Below are 20,916 nucleotides of genomic sequence, written 5' to 3'. Positions count from 1 at the left end.
ATTTGATTATAGTGAATGCCTGAACAAATTTTATATTGCTGACATTTTCCCCAAAGCACATGTACAGCATATCTCTAGGTCAACTTAATCCTATTACTTCACCATATTACTTCCTCAAAAGGCTGAATTCTAGTGCTAGGGTAACTTTATTCTACCCTTCTATGCAAAGACTTATCACTTCTGTATTTGTATTTAAGTGAATCATTTTTTGGTTTTTTGTTTTGCTTTTTTTTTTGTCTTAAGCCAAGTTCTCTCTTGCAGTCTGCACATCAAATGGAAAGGAAAGCACATTCTCCGATGTTGTTTCAGATCCAACTTCATCAACTGGAAATGGGATCTGGAAAGGCACTTTCCTTCTGCTTCAAATGCCTTCTTACATTGGTTCACAGCCACTTAATTGATTTCAAAGGTATCTAGTAGTGTTTAGAAAATCTGATTTAGTGTGTTTTAAGCTTACTCTTTTCATGTGCTTCTCAGTAATGTGCTCAGCTGGGATTTCCTAGGAAGAGATTAATTAATCTTTTTTTTTCTTTTTTTTTTTTTTTCCTGGTTATAGCTTAGATGCTCATTAGAGTCAGTTCATTAATAAATCACTTGTCAGTAACATTACTTTCTGCCAGTGGTTCATTAGGTGATTTGCCTTACCAGAAGAAGACAAACCAAAGGATATAATTTCTTGACATTAATTCCCTTCAGTGAAACAGGCAAAATACAGAAGTTGAAGGGAAGCAGCTTTGAGAAGTGGCGGCCCTCCAAGTGGCTACCAGTGCTTTGAGATTTCTTTAAAACTACTGCCTTGGTAAAAGGCAATACCCAAGCAATCCCTTCAAAGCCATTGTATGCACTTTATTAGGTACTGTGTATCAGAAGTTTGCCTCATGGATATAAATTTTCCTCCTTAAAGGAATAAATCTTCCACAAATCAAGGCAAGAAGAGATACGGTTTCTAAATGAATGATTCATTGTTGGTGGGTGCCGTTGTGATTTGCTGGAGTTGCTATGATACCTCAGCAGCAATGCCAACTTGTAATAGTCCTCAACGCCTTTCTGGAAGCTGAAAAGGCACTGCTGAGGGCAATTATTTCTTTACTTTTAAGCAGGACAAGTCTATCTACAGTGCAACTTCTTTCCATCTCTTACCTTTCTCCATCAGATAGCCTGAAATTGTAGCTCTGTTTTCTCCCATGGGCTCTGAAGGGTATAAACAGGAAAGCAGCATATGCTGAAAAAGATGGCAGGATGCCCCAAAACAGTAATTGAAAAAACTCTCCTAGTTGTGCCTGCCAAAACTTGGGTTTAGGCCTTTTTTCTGATAAAAAAGAAAAATGTGTCAACAACTTTCCACTGCAGTGAAAGCACATGTGGCTTTGCTGATTCATGTTTACCCAGAAAAAGAATGAGGGCGTATGGTGCATATTCTTTGTGAAGAAGCACAGCAAAGTTTTTAAGAGAATAAAGCTGGAATTTCTTTACGGAATTCTCACCTTTAATATTGTAGCTACTGTAAAATCTGTCTTCTAGCAGTATAAAAATTGCATCTTGCACAAACTGTCACCTAAATAGGGCTGGCACTAACTAAACACTGGAGCACCTTAATAACAAAAATGTGTAGTAGAGATGGGAATGAAGGAGAGAAAGAATTTAACTTCCAGCATACAAATTTGTGACACACTGAACTGCAAGGAGAAATTGAACTTAAATACTAATGTTGCTGAAATAAACTTGGCTTCTACTGTAAATCTGTGACTGTCCTAAGAAGAGGAATACAAATATCGCAACCTTGAATTCCTATGAAAAATGTCACAGATTTCAGACTTTCAGAGAAAGTAAAATACTAAAATTAATTTAGTAAATAACTAATGCCAGAGAATCATTTCATAAGAACAAAAATACAACAGACTCTAGCTAAAGATTACCTATGTACATATTTCCTGTGTTGCAAAACCAATTAGATTTTCTACAAAGAGCTATGGTACAAGCTGCCATCTTCTTTCTTTTGAAGTACTCATTAGTACTTTTAAATCCAGAAGACAGATAGTATTATGAAAGTGGGAAGTCAGAGGGGTCTGCTATTTAATGCCTTTTGCTTATGCCAAGTCACAAAGTGCAAATAAAGAAAGTAGGATGGAAACCAAAGAAGGAAAATTGCTTGCAGAGAATAGCTTAGATAACAGGGGAATGGATACCCAGCCTCCGCTACTGAAAGAAAATGATTTTTTAGATAGTTTAGATAGGGTTGGTTTTAGATGGATAGATAGGGTTGGTTTGGTTTTTTGTTTGTTTGTTTTTTTCTTTTAGTTGAGAGAGTTGAAGTTGTCTTTTAAAAAAAAAAAATTAAAGAAAAGACAGATTCCTTTCTGGTACCTTTTTGGTAACTTATCTGGCATGGGAATCATCTTTGTGCAGTTCTTCAAAAAGCTCAGTAGCTTCTAGTTTGACTCCATGTTTAGTTAAGTAGTGTGCTTTTGAACAGGTTGTGCTTCTTGACCAACAGCCCAGTCACATTTCATTTTTAGTACCTCCAGAGAATTGACCAAGAGTGACAAGATACCAACAGGTATGGTTTTGTAAAGGTAGAGCTGCATTTTAGTAACTTTTTTTTTAGTTCATTGATTCATTTTAGTAATTTTTTTTAAGTTGCCAGTAAGTCTTTGCATCATAACTAAAAAGCCTGCCTAAGTTAGAATAGTGGCTCAGAAGTACATTCATTAATTTATTCATAAAAATGACTTACTGAGAACTAATTCACAGTGCCTGACTCTCTTCTAGCTGTTCTGCATCTATTGGATTGCAATGAAGAGATTTTCTGTGTGCTGACCAGTACAGGCTTCTTAAGCAGAAATTTCTATAAAGTTTATACTATTATTACTAAAATCCATGCAGTATTCTTGACTGTAATTCCACTGGCCATTCCCGAGCCCTAACATTATTGTACTTCATTCAGTTAGAGACTTTCCTCCTTTTATTGCTGCTTCTATCAATGAATGAGTGTTCAGAAATATCTCATTAAAGTGATACAAAATGACCCAACTAAAAGGTAGAGCTGGCATTATCTGGAATGAATGGGCTTCAAAAGATACAGTTTGAATCTAAATGTATTGAAACTGTTGATGAGTTGGGTTTTCATTTCAGATTTTGCTTCTAAAGCTGAACAAGGAGATGTTTCACCCTCAAACTACTGTGTATCTGTGTTCTTCAGCCTTGTTCTTTTTATTCCTTTGGTGCTTAGCAGTAGCAACCCAGGAAAACAGGGATGTTAAAAAAGCAAATAATACTTACAAGGACTTAAAGGGAGTACCAGCAATGTAGGAGGAAAATATGATTTCTGAATTAATGCAATACTTCCCTGCAACATCTTTGGCCTTTGACTATGCCCAGCCCCAATGGCATGAATTGATGAGAGTCTTCCCAGATGGTCTTTGTCATTTGCTTTCCTTATGAGGCTTATAAGGTTTTTGTTTGTTTGTTTGTTAAAAAAAAAAAAAAAGAAAAGAAGAAGGAAAAAAAAAAGAAAGAAAAGAAGAAGAAGAAAAAGAAATGCCATACGCAATAATAGAGAGCTAGATTTACCATGGTGGCAATTCTGTCAGATCTGGGGATTTGGGTTGCCATCAAGGGGAATGCACTGCATAAAAGGAGGCTATAACATTACAGAGGGCTCGTCCCTCAGAAGTTACTCCTTGGAGTGTCTGTGAAAGGCTATAGGAAGGCAGATGCTCTCAAACAAGGCTACAGTGTTGCTACACCTTTTCCAATACAGGTGTGGGAAAACTGCGTGAATAATCTGACTAGGTGATCTGACAGACCAAAGTGTGAGAAAAAGTGATGCTTCCTTCCTTTGCTGCCAGTATTCAGAAAGTGTACCTTGCATTTTTTTTCCTTTGTTGGTACTTTTTATGCTTTTCCCTGACATCGGATTAATTATGAGTTTGGCACAATGTCTGCAAAACAGAGTGCAGTGACACTGCAAAGTAAAAGGTAAAAGGAGAAAAGATTGATCTGCCTGCACCAGCAGCTGAAATACAAATTACAACGGAAAAAAACAACAGCACCTTCAATGTAAGCTGCTCAGACTGTAGAGTTTGTAGCTAAAGGAAGCTCAGTCTACAAATAGCTACTGCTGGAATTTATTACATTATACCCAGCTTAATAAGAACATTCTCTGACAATAGCAGAGATAAGAATCAATTTTTTACTTGGGATGACAAAGGAGAGACAATAAACGACAACAACCATGATACAGCTGTCCTAACGGAAAGAGCTGCAGCAGCAGCAGCCATCCCTGAGCTGCAGCTGACACAAGCTAAAAGCTTTAAAGTTGATGTATCTCTGGGTCCCTCATCCAAACACCAAGAATTGCAAGTACGTTCATATAAACTGAACTAGGAGTCACGTGTGAAAGAAGAGTTCTGCCTCCAAGGGCTGTCCTCCACCTGAAAGTGATACCTGCTTCTCTTAAATCTAATTTAAGTAGGATAGGAAGCTTGCACACTGTCAGGAGGAATAAAGCACCTGAATCTGGAAGGACAACTGAGTGCAATTTACAAAAGCAAGGTTGCACAAGCATCTGCATAATATAAGGTTAACAAAAGTGAAGTATATAAAATTTAGATCTGAATTCTAACTTTTTTTTTTTTTTTAACAGAATAAAAGTAAACTGATGATTAGCAGTATCACTAAAGCCAGAGCTCTTACACCAATATTATGATTTGGTGTGCTTTTGAGAAGAGTTGTGTGCTCCAAGTATACGTTCATATTTATGGGGTGTAACCTGTCTTATATTCAGTTAAGGTATTTAAAAGACAACATGCATATGGAATGCTGGTTTGCTTAAAAGCACCAGCAACTAAAACTATGACAAGCTCAGGCCATTTGGCATTTGCAGGTTAAAATTTTTTATTAAAATGACATTGACATATTATTCCATCTGTAAACCTTCAGCTGTTTTCAGATGCTTGCTTCTGAGGTGACCAACCAAATAATTTCTATGACATTCATATAGGAATCAACAAACTGACATCAAGCAAATCGCACTAATAGATCTCCTTTTTTTTTTTTTTAATGTACACTCAAGCTGACATTCCAAGCAGTGTTTTTCCCCAGTGCAATTAGGAGAGAGTGGATTTTTTTCCAAAACCTCTCCAGACAATTAAGGCACCCAGCTGCTCCAGAGTCTCAGTAGCCAGAAGTGGCCTAAATCCCTCAGCTGATGCAGAGCTGGGTATTCATTACTTTCCGAAGCTCAGCTTTATCACCCCTCAATTAAATTGGGAAATTTCAGATTGAAATAAATGTAGTATGTCATGTTGAATACTTTTTTTTGACAAATTGCAATACCATGTACGAACAACCGCTGCTCTTCACTTCAAAATACAGAAAAAGCTACAAGGAGGTTCCCACCAGTGTGGTGATCTCTCTGGCTGCACCATGGGACAGCAGGTCTTGCTCAGAGGGCCTCTGCCATGGTGGTCCCAGTAGCACTTCTCCCCTGACAAACCCAACCTCCATTTAATCAACAAAAACACTTCTTTTCCTTAAATTGGTATCAGCCCATGTTCTCTACTGCTAAGTAAACTTGTTTGTTTTCTTTTACTTCTGTAGTTACTCACAATTGAAAACGTGATCACAATAAACCTAAGTCCAGGTGGAAAGTAAGAGAGGTCCACTCAGCATTCCCATCCTGTCAGGGCACGCAGCAACAGCATCAAGTGGGAGTGGGACTCCAGCCCTCTGTACCTCTCTGAGAGGTGTAAGAGAAGGCTAAGCAATAACTGCAGTCAATGCAGAGAAGAGAAGGAAGAGGTCTGAGAGGAAAAACCACCATGTGCACATTGTATTTGGTTTTGGTCCAAATGGGGCCATGTATGTGTATGGTTGTAAAACAAGAAGACTGGAAAAACATGTTGCAGAATTATGCTGTGAAGAATTTGCACGAAATGAATCCTAATTCACTCGTTAAGCACAGTAACTCCAAGAGGACCAAATCTGGCTTGAAATATAGAAATATGTTCATATCTGAATGAAGAAATGTAAAATATTCTCAAACGTGTCCTAACATGCACTCTTTACTCTACATTTGCTGATCAGTTTCTAAATTGAGTAGTTACACAGTTAATCTATGAATATGGTTGTACGCTACTATAACGTTTTGATAAAACTTTCTTTATCTTTTTAAATACTGTCATTTGACATGTAAGAATATTTCAGGTCCTCCAGATCCCCCCTCCTTCCAGGGAGAATGTTGTTCTTATGCAGCTTTAATAATTTAAATGCCAATGTAAAAATCCAGGAATGGAAACAGCATGTTCCAGGAAAGTTGTGGTAAATTAGTAATTGTGATCTGCTTGTAATTGCTGATTATCCCAATGAGTTCTACCCAGACTAGTGAAGTGAAAGGCTTTCACGGAAGAAAAGAAACTTAATGAAATTCAAATGAACAGTGGCCTGCAATTTTCAAAAGGATTTTCCATCTCTTTAGCAATTGTACGAGACCTGCTCTGAAAGTAATGCCTCTGATTATACTACGTTGACCCATGACATCAGAGGTGGATGTTGGTGGTATGGCAATAGAGCTTGAACCTTCCCACCTATATCCTGCTACATTTTGTTGCTACGTGACAGATGGCAGCAGAGGGGCAGTCTGGCAAAATGATGCCTGACATGGAAGTGTGTACAAAGCAAACGTGTCACTGAATTTCTCCATGTGGAAATAATGGCATCTGTTGACATTCATCAACACTTGCTGAATATCTGTGGAGACCAAAGAGTGGATGTGAACACAGTGAGGCAGTGGGTGGTGCATTCCAGCAACGTGAAAGACAGGCCATGCTCCAGACGGCCATGCAGATTTTTATGAGAGCGGGATACAGGCTCTTGTTCATCACTGGCAAAAAATGCAAAGCTAATAGTGGTGACTATATTGAAAAACAGTGTTTTGTAGCTGAAAGTGCACTCTATCAAACAGTATTATTGTGTCTTTTGTATCTTTGTAGTTTCCATGGAAATAAAGAGGAGGCATTAATTTTAGAGCAGTTTATGTATAAATAATTGCATATGCAACAAGAAACCTTACTTCTAGAGCAGGGAAGGGGCAAGAGCCATGTATTGCTCTACATGTAAATAAAGGATTCTGTTACCAGGCTCTTACATTACAATGTCAACACTAATACGGTAGCTATGGAAAGAAGAAAAGCAAGCAGGACTGTACAGGAAATCAGATGGATAGAATGTAAGGTAGCAGAGTGATGTACCCTTGGCAGTTTTTGTATATGCCAAAAAAGAAAGATATAAATGACACACAGGACGTGATGCAAAATAAAACATTAACTTTGATGTGTTTTCCCTACTGACTGTCTCATTCCATCTCTTTTCTCCCTCATTTCAAGGAAGGAATTCTTGTCTTGGAGGATGTAATAAATACAAAATCGATGTAGATTTGGATGAGCAGATGCTGGTTTTATTGCATAGCAGGCTAAGACCAGATGCTGTCATCAAAAAGTACCAATAAGAGTGCCTGTGCATTCTGAGGTATAATTACACAAGAAAATGCTAAAAAGAGGAGACAAAGATAACAGATGGTTAAGCAGAAGATGAACTAATAAAACTGGAGAAGAAAGCTAACAAATGAAAATAGTGGTGACCTGTAATGCCGATTAAGAAATGCAAAAAGGAAAGGAAAGAGGAAAGCAAAGGCAATTTGCCTTTTTTAGGGACTAGTCACTGAAGATGATGAAATTAATTTCACTGAAATGAAATGGGTGTCTTTAGTGAAACCAGCAGCTTGTAAAATAGTCCTTTACTCAAGGAAATTAGGAAAGTAGGACAGAGGTAGATGAAGCTGCTGGAGGAAGGAAAATGGAAGCATAGGTGAGTAGGAAGTATTGAGGGAAAAGTCACGTAGAAAAATACAAAATCACCTTAGCAAAACTCATTACAGATCATGTTGGACAAAACATGCAGCCGAAGATGTGATGCAGGAACACTCACACTCAAATGTGAATCCATAAACCATACCTGTGCCTTTTTCCACTCTATCTCTGACTCACATTCAACTGCACTTGACTGGTACTAAATGTCTTCAGCCTGACCATGAAATAATATTCTGAGGCATGCACAAAGCTGCTTAGAAGTCAGTGGAGCACTACAGACATCTGCTTACATGCATCAAAATGCAGAGGACCACATGTACAGAGAATGCTCATTCTTATTGCAAAATTATGAACCTTGTTTTCCTCTTTTCCTCCACACAAAAAATGAGAATACTATTGGAGCAAGAGTGACGCTATTCACATGTTCTTCCTGAAGTGAAAAGGTTAGCTTTAAAACATCCATGCTTAGAAACAATAAAGTCTATATGTCTAAGTCATTTCACTGTCACTCAGAATCAGTTTGGCAATCATATAAGCAAAAGAACTTTGCTTTTCTCTTGCTCTGTTACTCAACATATTTACCTAATCCATCACTGAAATCATTGTAAAGGCACAGTATATTTGTCAGGACTAGGAAGCCACTTTTATCCTAGTGGATTCTTTCAAGTGCGCCAGTTGCAAAACCATCTCTACACATATTTTTGGTAAACTATCAATACTCACAATTTGGTGTCCTCTAAATTAAGAGCTTCTATCTGAATACAGTTAAACTGCTGCTATTGGAAGTGTTTTTCCTCATGTGAATGGATACAATCAAAGATACCAAAACCATTGGTGGCTTTTAGGCAGGAATTAGAGCATTTCACTAGTAAGAATGCTTTCATAATCTTGGAGCTCAAACTTTTTTTTTTATGCTGAATGACTGAGTTTTCAGAGCCCTAAGATAATAAGGAAAATTGTAGAACCTTCCCTTTCAAACTCCATTTGTCTAAAGAAACAAAAACAATGGAATGAAAATAAAGATAAAATGTTCAGGAAACACTGTGTGTTTCCCGAAACAAAATTTCACAAGAGGCATGAGAGGTGGCATCTTTAACCGATGCCACCACCACATAAGCCATGCCATGCTAATCATTGGTTCACTAAATGTTGAGGATTATTTGTTATCTGAACATGTCAGCTTACACATTAACAACTACTAAGCTAAAATCTGACTCTGAAGTATCAGCAATCACTGATAACATCAGCATGTGAAAAAAAGACTAAATATAAAAACAGGCCTCCACATTTTGATCTGCTCATTGTCATCCCAGAGGTCTTTTGTGTCCAGTGTGTCAACTTCCATGTATTACTTTTTTTTATTATGATCACATAGAACATTTTCAGAGCTTTATGCTTGCCAGAAAAGTGCTTGGATGGGGACAAGGGATGTTTTTCCTTGGTCTAGGATACCTCCAGAAGTGTATCTTTCTCACTCTCCATGATAACCTTAAGAAATGTTTCTTTCATGTAAATTCAGTCTGTTAACACATAACAAAGTAGAACTTCATGGACCACGTTTCTAGTCAGATCTATTCCTCGCCCCACCCAATGCTGCATGCCCACTTTTACAGACTTACAAGAGCAAAACTATTCACCTTTGTTAAGGTACTTGGCTTTCCATTTTCTTTGTGTTTGCTCCATCCTGGTTTGTAAACACAGAGCTTGAGATACAGCACAGAGATTTTGCAAGTTTCAGTTATGATTGCACAAGAAAGAGACAGAATTAGGTGAAAGAAAAACTGCTGTTTGTGTTTTCCAGATTTGGAAATTTTCCTTTTCATCATTGTTTGCTAGGGAATTTGGAGCCCTTGCAGAATTTAGGAACCTTCACTGATATAGCTTTGCCTCCTGAATCTCCTCTCCGAAAACAGCTAGCAAGATAAGTTCTCCCTGATAACCATGGGCCATCAAAGTTTAGTGACCTGTCATGGGCACCCTTGCAACATCACTGCTTGGAACTTCATCTAAATTTGGACTGTGAATGTAGTTAAGATAGCAGAAGGAGGGATGAGGCCTATACATAAAATGGAGCTTACTGTATGATAAAGGTCTTTACACAGAACTTATAACCTCCAAAGTAGAACTCATGATTTGCATATGCCATGAACAGCCAGAATTGAGAAGTTCTTTCTCCAGTCTGCAGCAGTCAGCATTCATGCTCATAAAGAGGAAGGAACAGAAGCAGAAATTGTGTTCCACCATATCAGCCTTCTATAATCAGACTATGCACTCCAAAGACCTATCTTTATTTTTTGGTGCAGTGGGTGAAGGAGGAAGGATGGCATTTTATCTCACATATTACTTGGTGAGCTTTCTTGGTGAGGGGTTTTCTTGCCCCTCACTGCAAGAAAGATATTGAGGTCCTGGAAAGTGTTCCAAGGAGGGCAACAAAGCTGGTGAGGGGTCTGGAACACAGGCCATATGAGGAGAGGCTGAAGGAGCTGGGAATGTTCAGCCTGGAGAAGAGGAGGCTCAGGGGAGACCTCATTGCTCTCTATAACTTCCTGAAGGGAGGCTGTAGTGAGCTGGGGGTCGGCCTCTTCTCTCGTGTCATTAGTGATAGGACCAGAGGGAATGGCTTCAAGCTACGGCAGGGGAGATTCAGGCTGGACATGAGGAAGTATTACTTTTCAGAAAGGGTGGTCAGGCACTGGAATGGACTGCCCAGGGAGGTGGTGGAGTCACCGAGCCTGGGGGTGTTCAAGGAAAGGCTGGATGTTGTGTTGAGGGACATGGTTTAGTGGGAGCTATTGGGAATAGGTGAACTGTTGGACTGGGTGATCTTTTAGGTCTTTTCCAACCTTGGTGATTCTTTGATTCTATGATTCTATGATTCTCTTTAGCCTGGAAGAGCCTCTCAGCTGCAGCATGAACGCGTCTTCTGAGGGTCATCAGAGCATCACTGAGCCCATGGCTCTGAGCCATGGCACAGTAGGTCACTGCCTCTGCCCACTGCAGCTCAGGACACAGCCTCTGTTCTTTAACCAGAGTATTCCACAGTAGAGTACCTTGTTTCAAAGTGGCACATTTTCTTAATGACTTGAATTTTGGCTAAGGACAGTTCTCAGTATGTCAGTGAAAAGCAGGAGACTGGCTGTCACAAATCATAAAGAGAAACATAAGGGGGAAAAAGAGGGAATGACATTCTTAGCTCATAATACATGTTCAAAATATCTTATTTTATCTGAGTTTTAAAGATCCCTTCTGTTGTCAGATACATCCTCATTCTGCTAGCAATAATCTCCATTCTGTCAGAAACACAAAACTGGCCTAGAGTTCAGAGTAGGAAAAACCTTTACACATATTTCACTTTACTACATATACACAACTGGCTACATTTGCTTCTACCTTATAGTCTGCAACTCAACTTTAGTATTTACATACTAATTGTCATTCATTTTTAAATACTCATTGAATGGGGAGGAACAAATAGAGCACAGTGGCAAATGACTGGCACAGTACAATTCCAGGTACCAAACATGGCAGATGAAGTGATTGTTTCCTGCTCTGCCCTTGCGAGGCCCCACCTGCAGTACTGAGTCCAGGCCTGGGGCTCGCAGCACAAGACACACGGAACTGTCAAAGAGGGTCCAGAGGAACAATATGAAGATGATCCGAGGGCTGGATCACCTCTACTCTGACAGGTATTTTATTCACATTTTGTTTTCAATTATACTGACCACATAGTTATGAATTACTGAGGGCTAACACCTAGATTGATTCTACAACAACACCCTAGCTCACTGAATGCTACCCAACTGAAGGAAGCAGTGAATAGCTGGCAGTTCAGTGGAATACCAAGTCAGCTTGATATTTAGAGAATTCATTACATATGTTTCCAAAAGAAGCATGACTCAGATACATGTGATCAAGAGCATTTGCATAGAAATTGGAGGCAGGTGTTTGCTAGCAGGCAAAGCACAAACTGTCAAAGCAATGAACTGAGCTGAAAAGGTGGGTCTTTGGCTTACTACAGAAAAAAGTCTTTTTGACTATGACTGTAACAGTAAATAAGGGATTAAAGTTTTAAAGTTCCGGTGCCTAACTATCTTAAAAAAAAAAAAAAAAGAGAGAGAAAAAGAGAACAACTTATACATTCTGTGGTATTTTTTAAGTAGAAGATGCTAGATTTTCAGATACTAAAAACCAACAGCCTATATGATCTAGAATGAAACATGGCTTAAACATACAGAATACTGTTACTGAACTATAGCAATGTGTATTTAAAAATAAAAACTGCACTGTTTTCAAAGTCTGCATTCTCCAGATACAAGACACAGTAAGTCAACCAAGACATCATAACGAAATAATCCTCTCCTATGCACAAGAACACTTAATAATTTTTACGTTAAGCTTTGCTTTAGTATCTATAAATCTGCATGCTCACCACTTAACAGATACTGTAACTCTCTGGAAAAAGCTGAAATACAGACTTGTGAAATGCGGTGAATTGAGTAAATCACTTTAATTGTACAGCAGAGGCATTTTTCTTTCTTTGAATAGGACTGTATATTTGTTCGGGACTATATCTTATCATCATCAGCAACTTTTTCCATTAAATCTTTTTTTTCTGAAACACAGTACTGCAACTGATACTGTTTGATCTCTACAGCTCTTGCACAGCCTTTCTGACTTTGAGATGTCTAAGGTTTGTTCACAAGCTGTTACTAAATTTGGCTGAACTAATCCTCTTTTCTGTTTCTGATATTAGTATTATAAATACAACTGAGCCAGTTCCACTGGTAGGCAAAACCAACTTCCTTGGAAGGAGACCCAGCAGCCAGCACATCTTGGAGACCCAGTGACAGCAGATTGTTTCCTGAGAGTGTCTTATTATAGCGATAATTGTTGCTAACCTCCTGCTTTTGTCTATGGCAAAAAAGGACATGGTGACAGCGTTAGTACAAGACAAAGGTATTTTTAAGAGAGTAATACAGGTATTCATATATAATACAGGTAAGACAGTTGAAATACAGGTATGTCAACTACCAGTTTCTCTATTCTTTCATCTCCCTTTTTTCTGAAACACTATTAATATGCAATAAGCACTTCGTAATGATTTCAACTCTATACTATTGGAAGTAAATGAAGTTGAACCGTATTATATGAAGAATTACAGTTCCCTGGCTCTTACTACAGCACAAACTTTTGCAAGAAGATGCAGAACTGTTAGAGCCAATGACTTTGATTATGCAAGTGAAAATGTAAGGGGAACAGATGACCTAATTCCCTGCAGGTGAAAAATGGTGGACCTTCATCCTAAATCCGCACTGGTCTGACTGGCTAACAGACTGTGTTTGAAAACTTGCATTTGTTCCTCCCGCCTGATCTTTTCTTTTTTCTTGTCTGAGTAAAGAAAGATTTGCTTACTGGCATATCCCGAGCAGCTGAGTTTTATTCTGCTTTTTACATAATAAGTTCTTTGTCCTGAAAGCAAAGAAATGTGATGACTATAGCTTTTGTTCCAAGATCTGGGCTGAGTTTTGGGCCATTAAGGCTCTTTCCAATTGTAAGATGTCACTCCCTCAGGCTTTCTATGTAATGGGTGATAAAGGAGTTGGAAAGCAAATTTACTGCCTCTCTTTCTTAAAGGCCTTCTTTTTCATCCTTGACAGTGGAAACGAGACCTTTACAGCTGATGCTATTGGGTTTCTCCTGAGTGTCTTATTCTTCAGTGTCATTAAGAAGATAAGTTATCCTTTCTAAAATCTCCTCCTCCTGTTCACTTTCAAGGTCATGTTTTTGCATGGCTTCAATGTTAATGTGCAAGAAGTTCCCACCAAGTGTATGGGAACTCTACAGAATGTTCTGGATTAGGACTGCATTTATTTATCATGGCTCTTGTATTTTTTCTGGGGGTATCGTATATTACAGACAACCACAATTTTCCAGTGAGCCTGTAAGAACTGGAGCTGCTTTTGTGTCATGTGATATTCTCCTTCATCCTTTTTCCCAGACCTCTGCTTCTCTGGAAGCTCATCACTGTGGACAACATTCATGTTCATAGAGCAGATTATTTCTGATGATTCCATAGTTTCAGTGGCTAAAACCTCTTTGCACAGGCAGCATAAATTTCTGTTTGCAGATGGTCTTTATTCTGCTTAGTTAACAGTGATACAGCAAATTTCTAATTCTCTACCAACAGTGAATTAAAAAGATCACAATCTTTAAAGACTGAAAAAAAAAAACCAAAAACATTTTCTCCAAATTCTAACGAGTTTTCTATGTACCAATAGCTTTTGGGAGCATTGTGCCTCTCTCAATGAGGAGCACATATTCAGGAAAATGCCCAAACTGCACCATTTTTCACATACGTGTAGTCTAGTAATGAAGAATGATCATTAGAGATGATGAGCACAGCCACACTGTAGAAAGACTTAAACTTCACTGAGTCTAGGGTGTAAACAGTGCAGTAAACAGACCTGCCACTCTATTTGTGGAAGAATTGTCCCCAGTGGGACAGAACATGCACAACTGAGTGCACTGTAAGGACTCCAGTCTCATTCTGAGACATCCCGAGCTGGGGATGGTTGGAGACAAAGGCTACTACTTTGTAAAAACCTGCTAAGTGCCAACACTAATTAATCCCAGTGTATTTTGGGGACAGGAATCCTCTCTTAGTTGTACACATCCAGTCTCCTTGCGCATAGGCCAGGGCCTACTGCCAGTCCTGCAATACAAACATTTCTTCACAATCATAAAAGCATGGGATCTGAAAAAAGTCCTTGAGAACAAGAGTGGCAGAAGGATTCACATCCCTGCTTGTGTCATGGAAGGCAGACTCAGACAAAACCGTTGCCTTGTCCTCTCCCAGGCTGTTTCTCTTTGGCAGTGCTGAACATGGAGCAGGGGCAGAGAGGCCAGCAGGCTGAAGCAGATACTATGCTCCTGATGCTCTGTCTGTTTGCTTCTCTTCACTGCAAGCAGAGTGCTCAGTCAGCACTCAGACACTCAGAAACACGTGACAGCTAAAAAGAACACAGAAACACCCTAACCACACACAGTTGCCATTTACCTCAATCTTGATTCAACCAGATGAAGATGCTATGCTTCTGAGACACAGAAGTAAGCCTCTACTGTCTCTCATTTGCTCTCCTTACAAGACACCTTGTATTTTAAAAGCTCATTTTTAATTAACTAGAGTAATATAACTAGAGCTTGTTGGTCACTGCATTTATGCAGACACCAGCATATTTAATACCCTTGTTTCTAAAATGTCACACTTCCGAAGTGAATATACTGCATCATATAGAGCTTGTGATAGATATTTTTCTTGTAATGGCTCATTACTGTAATTGTGGTTGCTATGCTTTCAGAAGGACTAAAGCAGCGTAATTCAAATGGATGGAAATACACAGACTGTGATTTTCAAAGTGCCCTAAGGGAGTTAAGTAATTCTCTCTTAGTGTAGACTGCATGCTTTCCCCTTCAATGTTCTTCAGGCACTTCTGATATTACTAAGAATATGCTATAGCAGCAATGTTTAAAAAGATTTTCAAACCAGAATGCTTGCCTGCTATTTGGGATGCTCGGAGAACACATAAGCGAAGAGAAAATGGGAAGGTATTTCATGTATTAAGATTATCCTAAATCAGGCTCAATGGCAATGACAAAGCAAACACTAAAGCTCGGCTCTGATTTATCATTAGCATGCAAAATAGAAGAAATGAACAGATAAGCTACCCTGTGAGCAGTGATAAAAGGGCATTGCTAAACCCTTGCAAATTTTGTTTAACGTGTTATCTTTGAAAATCCTTCTTTATGAACTTGAATCTCCGTTGTCTTCTCTCATTATATTTTTCCTCATGTGACTGAGCAGCCTCCATCCTCAAGCTCATCTCTCTCCTGTCACCCCTCCCACCCCCACGCTCATTTTGCTGGAGCATAAAATGAACAGAGCTTCATTTGTTCACCCGTGCCAGCACCAGCAGTAATGTCAGTGCAGCAGAAGCAGCAGCCCTGCCTCCATAGCTCTGGGGACATCTCGTGTTTCCGGGAACCAGGCATCCTAATTCTCTGCTGTACCTCCAGGAGAACAGCTAGTGGTTTTGTGTGGGTCTCTTGTAAGCAATGATTTCTTTTGGAAAAAAAAATAGATATTAAAAAACAGTACTTTAGAACTGCTGCATATTCAGTTAGATTTTAAAAATATGCTATAAGAAAAAAAAAGCCTTCAAAATTAGGACTTAAACTGAACTGGCAGGTTCTCTTAGATAATGACTACAACAGCATAAGCTAAGATCAGAGCATCTGATTTCTTGAAACTCCACCAAAAAGGATTCTCTTCTTTTGTATGGATCACATATTAGAGATAGATATATATAAAATGATAGTGGTCTGTACCAAGTTCTTCTCCCTTCTTCCAAGAACATAGGCTTCAGTTCTTTGCTGTGCTCCTGGGACACGTGCAACAGAATGGCTTTCATTAACTCAATCTTAAAACCATATAGTTCAGTTTGCCTGTCCCTGATCTGTCCAGAGCCCTCATTCTTTTGGCAGCCTGAAGCCTTCTTCATTTCCAGCATTAAAGTACTCCCTGTCTGCTAATACTCAAATACTGCTACTCAGCTTGCTCTTGCCTGTGAGTAGGCAAACACCTTACCTTATCTACCTCCAAAGAACAACCTTAATTATGCTCTGATCATCTTCGCTGGAATACAGTAATCAAGTTCTTTCAGCTTCTCCTTCCCAGATAAGATAATAAGAAGTGAAGAAACTAATTGTTTGAAGGGTTTTGTTGTGCTGGGTTTTTTTTTCCCCTAATCTTTTGAACAAGCTTCAATTGACCTGCTTTAAGCATGTCCAGCCAGAAGCATGTGCAAAGAAACCCCAGATGAAATCTCAGTTGAGTCATATATTAATATATATATTTTTTATCTCTGTTGGGAGGCAGACCATCAGATAAATCCTCCAAGCTTTCCAATTTTCTCCCCTTTATGTCATCCTTGTGTATTTCATATACTTCTTTCTTTTTCCAGAGAACAGAAGCCCTTTGCAAGTGATATTTCAAACAGTTTGCAGTGCCTCAGTAGAGAAACACCCATTCATTTTCATTAGGAGATGAACCTACTTTGGTAAACATAGAAATCTACAATCCAAATTCTTGGAAGTGCTAGGCAAGCCAAAAAACCTATCCCCTGAAGCTATTATTCCTATAACTTTTTTATTCAGAGTATTTACTGCTTGTTGAATGTTTCTGTTCTTTCCTGCATGCTAGTCAGCTTGTTGCTTCTTTACTGTCCCCAGCTCTTCTGCTTTACTTTTTCTTCACTATAAAAATAGAAACGTCATCAGTTTCTGTGAAGTGGGGATATTTTCACTGTCTTAAGATCAATCTTGGCTCAGGACTAGTTTAATTTAGAACAGGTAATGGGTCTGACTCACACCATGCTGTTCGTGTCATTCATCTCCGCTTTGGAACAAGCTTACTAATTTACTTATGACCTGAAAATGTCTGAAATCAAATTATATATAGCATTTTAAAAATATTTATATTGTTAAGAATGGTTATAAACATCACCAAATTCCGTCAAGATGAAATTCTGTTGCACAAGTTAACAATGGATACATCTCTTTCTGAAACCTTCCCTTGAACACCTACTTCACAACATCTGGAATGCCTCACACAATATATTCATGACATTTACAAATGACTGAGTTCGACATGCTTCTCCAAGGCTTCCAAAAAGAACTGCTTTTAAAAGAATACACCAAAGAACAGAATGATTCTGTGATCCAGAAGAAGCTTTGGTGAGATTAGATTCCCTCAGCACTTCAACATCTTTATCTCGGACCTTGCAGGTAAGAAAACATCATCGGTCAGCTACAGCAGGATGAGCAGTCACGTAAGGAATGCAGGCAATGATATTCTTGTCTGTGATCCAGAAATTGGCTTTAAGACTTAGTGAGAGATTAATCACTTTGACCTTTGTGTGCAACATCTTAAAAAAACAGTGAGGAGAGCAAGCATTCACCACGTGCCATCAGATGCTAGCATGCAGGAAGAAAAATGTCACTGTTCCCCCTACACATCATCGTGCTGAACAGGAATCTAAAACAAGCAACTGAGGGTGAGGACAAGAGAGAGCCACAGGTCACTGGCAGTGGCAGAGCAGTCACATCTACATCTTGCCAGCACTGCAGCTAGGCAACTTGCCAGCTAGGAGAGAAAGCCTCTGAACAACACTGACCCAGAGCTTACTCAAGCACAGTGGGATGGGAAGGAGAAATAAAGTTAGCCAGACAGCAGGTTTCCTGGCACCACAACTGCATGTTTGCAGGAGTAAGAAGAGACAAGCATGGACTAATTGCTACATAAAGTCCTGTAGCTTTGCAAAGCACACATTCTTAACTTGAAGCCTTGCCGCCTCATATGAGATACATACCAGTGCATGTGCTTAGCTTGGGCCTAAAATCAAAGCACACAAATATCAAAAAGATGTCAAGTAAGCATTCCTCTTCTGGAGCTGGGCCTCTCATTTATGAGGGGCTTAGCAATGGGAACCTTGCTGTCATTACCATGGTGGCAGTTTGCCTACAAATGCTAAGAGAAAATATTCTGAGGAAAGCCCTTGGAAAAGGCACAGCAAAAGAAAATTAGATTTATGAGATGACAGCAAGTTAGCAGATCCCTGAAGATTACAGAGAGCTCTGGAGACAAGAGCGTTAGTCAGTGACGCTACGGAAAGGAGTGGTGGCTGAGGAGCTCAGGAGCTGCCCTGTATTGGAGCCAGCGAGGCACAGGACCTGATGGTGGACTCAGCTGAAGGCAAACGATGTGACATACAGCCACTTTTACATAAACATATGTAAGCAAGTAAAGAGGCCAAAATGTGCACTTGAAGCTTAAACTGATGATGGTAGGTCCTCTTGGATTCAATTTGTCAGGCTGCAGATGGCCGCTTGTGCTTCATTGGTGCGATGCCATGCAGTGGAAGAGAAAAAAAAGGATTGAGTGATATGCAGGGATCCTTATTTTTATATCCTGTTTCTCTTTCTCAATGGGATGTTTTCTTGCTTTCACAAAGGAATCATGAAGAAGGGACAGACACAGTAGACTTGAGGCTTACAGAATCTTATCTAGTCAAAACAGAAAGACGTGTATTTGATACTAAATGTCATGAGACAAAGGCACTACTCCTTACAGAGAGCAAATGAGAGATGCTAAAGCTTGGAGTTGCCTTTGAAACTAAATCCTAGAAGTTGCTCTAATAACCTCTTGCAAAATGGCTACTAATCTTTCTTTCTTCATAATCATTCAAGCTGTTTGTGTATCACTCCCCCCTACCCTGTGTCAACAGCAAAGTGTTTAGAATCCCTAATGCTAAGAGCCTGTTAAGACTAAAAAAATCTTAAAACACTCTTTATTCTTCCAGCTGTAGACATGTATAGGTGATTTACTTATTTCTTGCCATACAGCTCATACTCAAGAGTTCTCAAGAGGTAAGGCAAACTCTTCTGATACCACTATTGATACATAATGGTTTCTTTTGGGGTGAAGCTACTATAATTATCTGCACTTGAAAAAAGATCAGGTATAGTAGTGAATCATGATTTTCTTTCCATATATTTCTACAGTTCAAAGCAGATTATCCTTTATCACCAGTTGGACTTGTATTGCTTAACATTCTCCTCTGTAGTGGTCATAGAGAAGCCAACTGCCTTCTTGTTAATCTAAGTTTATACTGGTTTTGTTCGCTTTAGACTTAGAGCGGAATGAGGGAGGAAAAAATGTCTGTTACTCAGCAAGACATCAATCATGAAAGTATGGCCCCACAGCCACATGGTATGTAAATATCTTAGTTTTTCTTCTGAGGTGAAAAGCTCTTTTGACTTGAGACAGGCATTAGTTGCACACTTGTGGGATGTCCTGGTACTGCTAAAGCAAAAGTTGCCAGGCTTTTTCCTTTCCTGCAGATTCCTCCTTAATCTAGAACTTTCTTTAACCACTAGAACTTTCTTTAACCCATTTTCACTTTTCCCATTTAAATCAGTAGATACATTCAACACAGAAGAACCCACATTTGCAGATTACCACAAGCCTGAGTGAACCCTCACAAATATGTAGCTTAACATACATTCTCTTCACTAAGTTCAGAGGCAAGGATTGTGCCTTTGCTAGCTAAGATGTCTTTGGCAATACAACTGCTCATAAGGAGGCTGGAGATTGCAGGTGACAAAAAAGGGACGCTGTGAATTGGAGAAGCTAGCTCACAGCTGCCTTTCTGGAGAGTGATTCAAAGCTCACCAATAGGTCAACCCTAGAATAAGAAAGTGTCAAGCAGGCTACCTGCCGTGTTTCCTCATAAATTTATTGAAGGGAGAAATGTTGGCCTCTGAACAGTATCAGCAAGAAAAAAAAACAACCAACAACACTTCTTATAACAAATCCAGAAGGCCTTGCTGAAAAAAACTCTTCCAAAGATGATTACAATGCTGGAGCATGTCCTAACCAGTAGACCATTGACTGTATCTCAGAAAGCTCATATAAGAACAAGCCGGCGAATGCTGAAAGGTCGTCATGCTTTCATGCTTTGAAATAAAAAGCTCTGAAGCAAAATGTCTGCCCACAAGTATATAAAGAACAGTGGTGCCGTGAGCAGGAGTGCTTCAAGGTTATATTTCAAGAAGATGAGATTCATGTAGAAAATCAATTATTCAAAAATAAAGCCACATTTGCACATGCAACCAGAACTGTAGCATGTAACCAGAGGTGTCTCAAACTACAGGAGACAGTCATGCACACATGAAAATACCTAGATAGTTCCACATGCAGCTTTTGTCCTTTCTGTAGCCACCTTGTCTCACATGCAAAGTAGTGAGTAATCAGCACAATACTTAGTACCACTCAGTGAACCATTTTTCTGTAAATGTATTCTCTTTTCATGCTCACTCTATGTGCATGTTTATGCACATTTATCTTTTTTATTAGAGAAGCAATTGAGAAATGTATTTACCTGGAGCAAACAGAAGGGTTTTTGTGGATCTTAAAAATGTTTTATGGTTT

General features: G+C 39.1%; 1 protein-coding gene across 2 annotated transcripts in view; it reads right to left on the bottom strand.

Annotated features, from left to right (window-relative positions):
* ANKH (ANKH inorganic pyrophosphate transport regulator) overlaps window positions 1-20,916 on the bottom strand; it is a 118,919-nt gene that overhangs the window by 66,645 nt on the left and 31,358 nt on the right. The window lies entirely within an intron of this gene.

This window comes from Tympanuchus pallidicinctus, unplaced genomic scaffold (genome assembly GCF_026119805.1).
Source record: "Tympanuchus pallidicinctus isolate F22 unplaced genomic scaffold, pur_lepc_1.0 scaffold5, whole genome shotgun sequence".
NCBI classification, from domain to species: domain Eukaryota; kingdom Metazoa; phylum Chordata; class Aves; order Galliformes; family Phasianidae; genus Tympanuchus; species Tympanuchus pallidicinctus.
The sequence above is the reverse complement of the archived record's forward strand: the minus strand, read 5'-3'. Positions and strand labels throughout refer to the sequence as shown.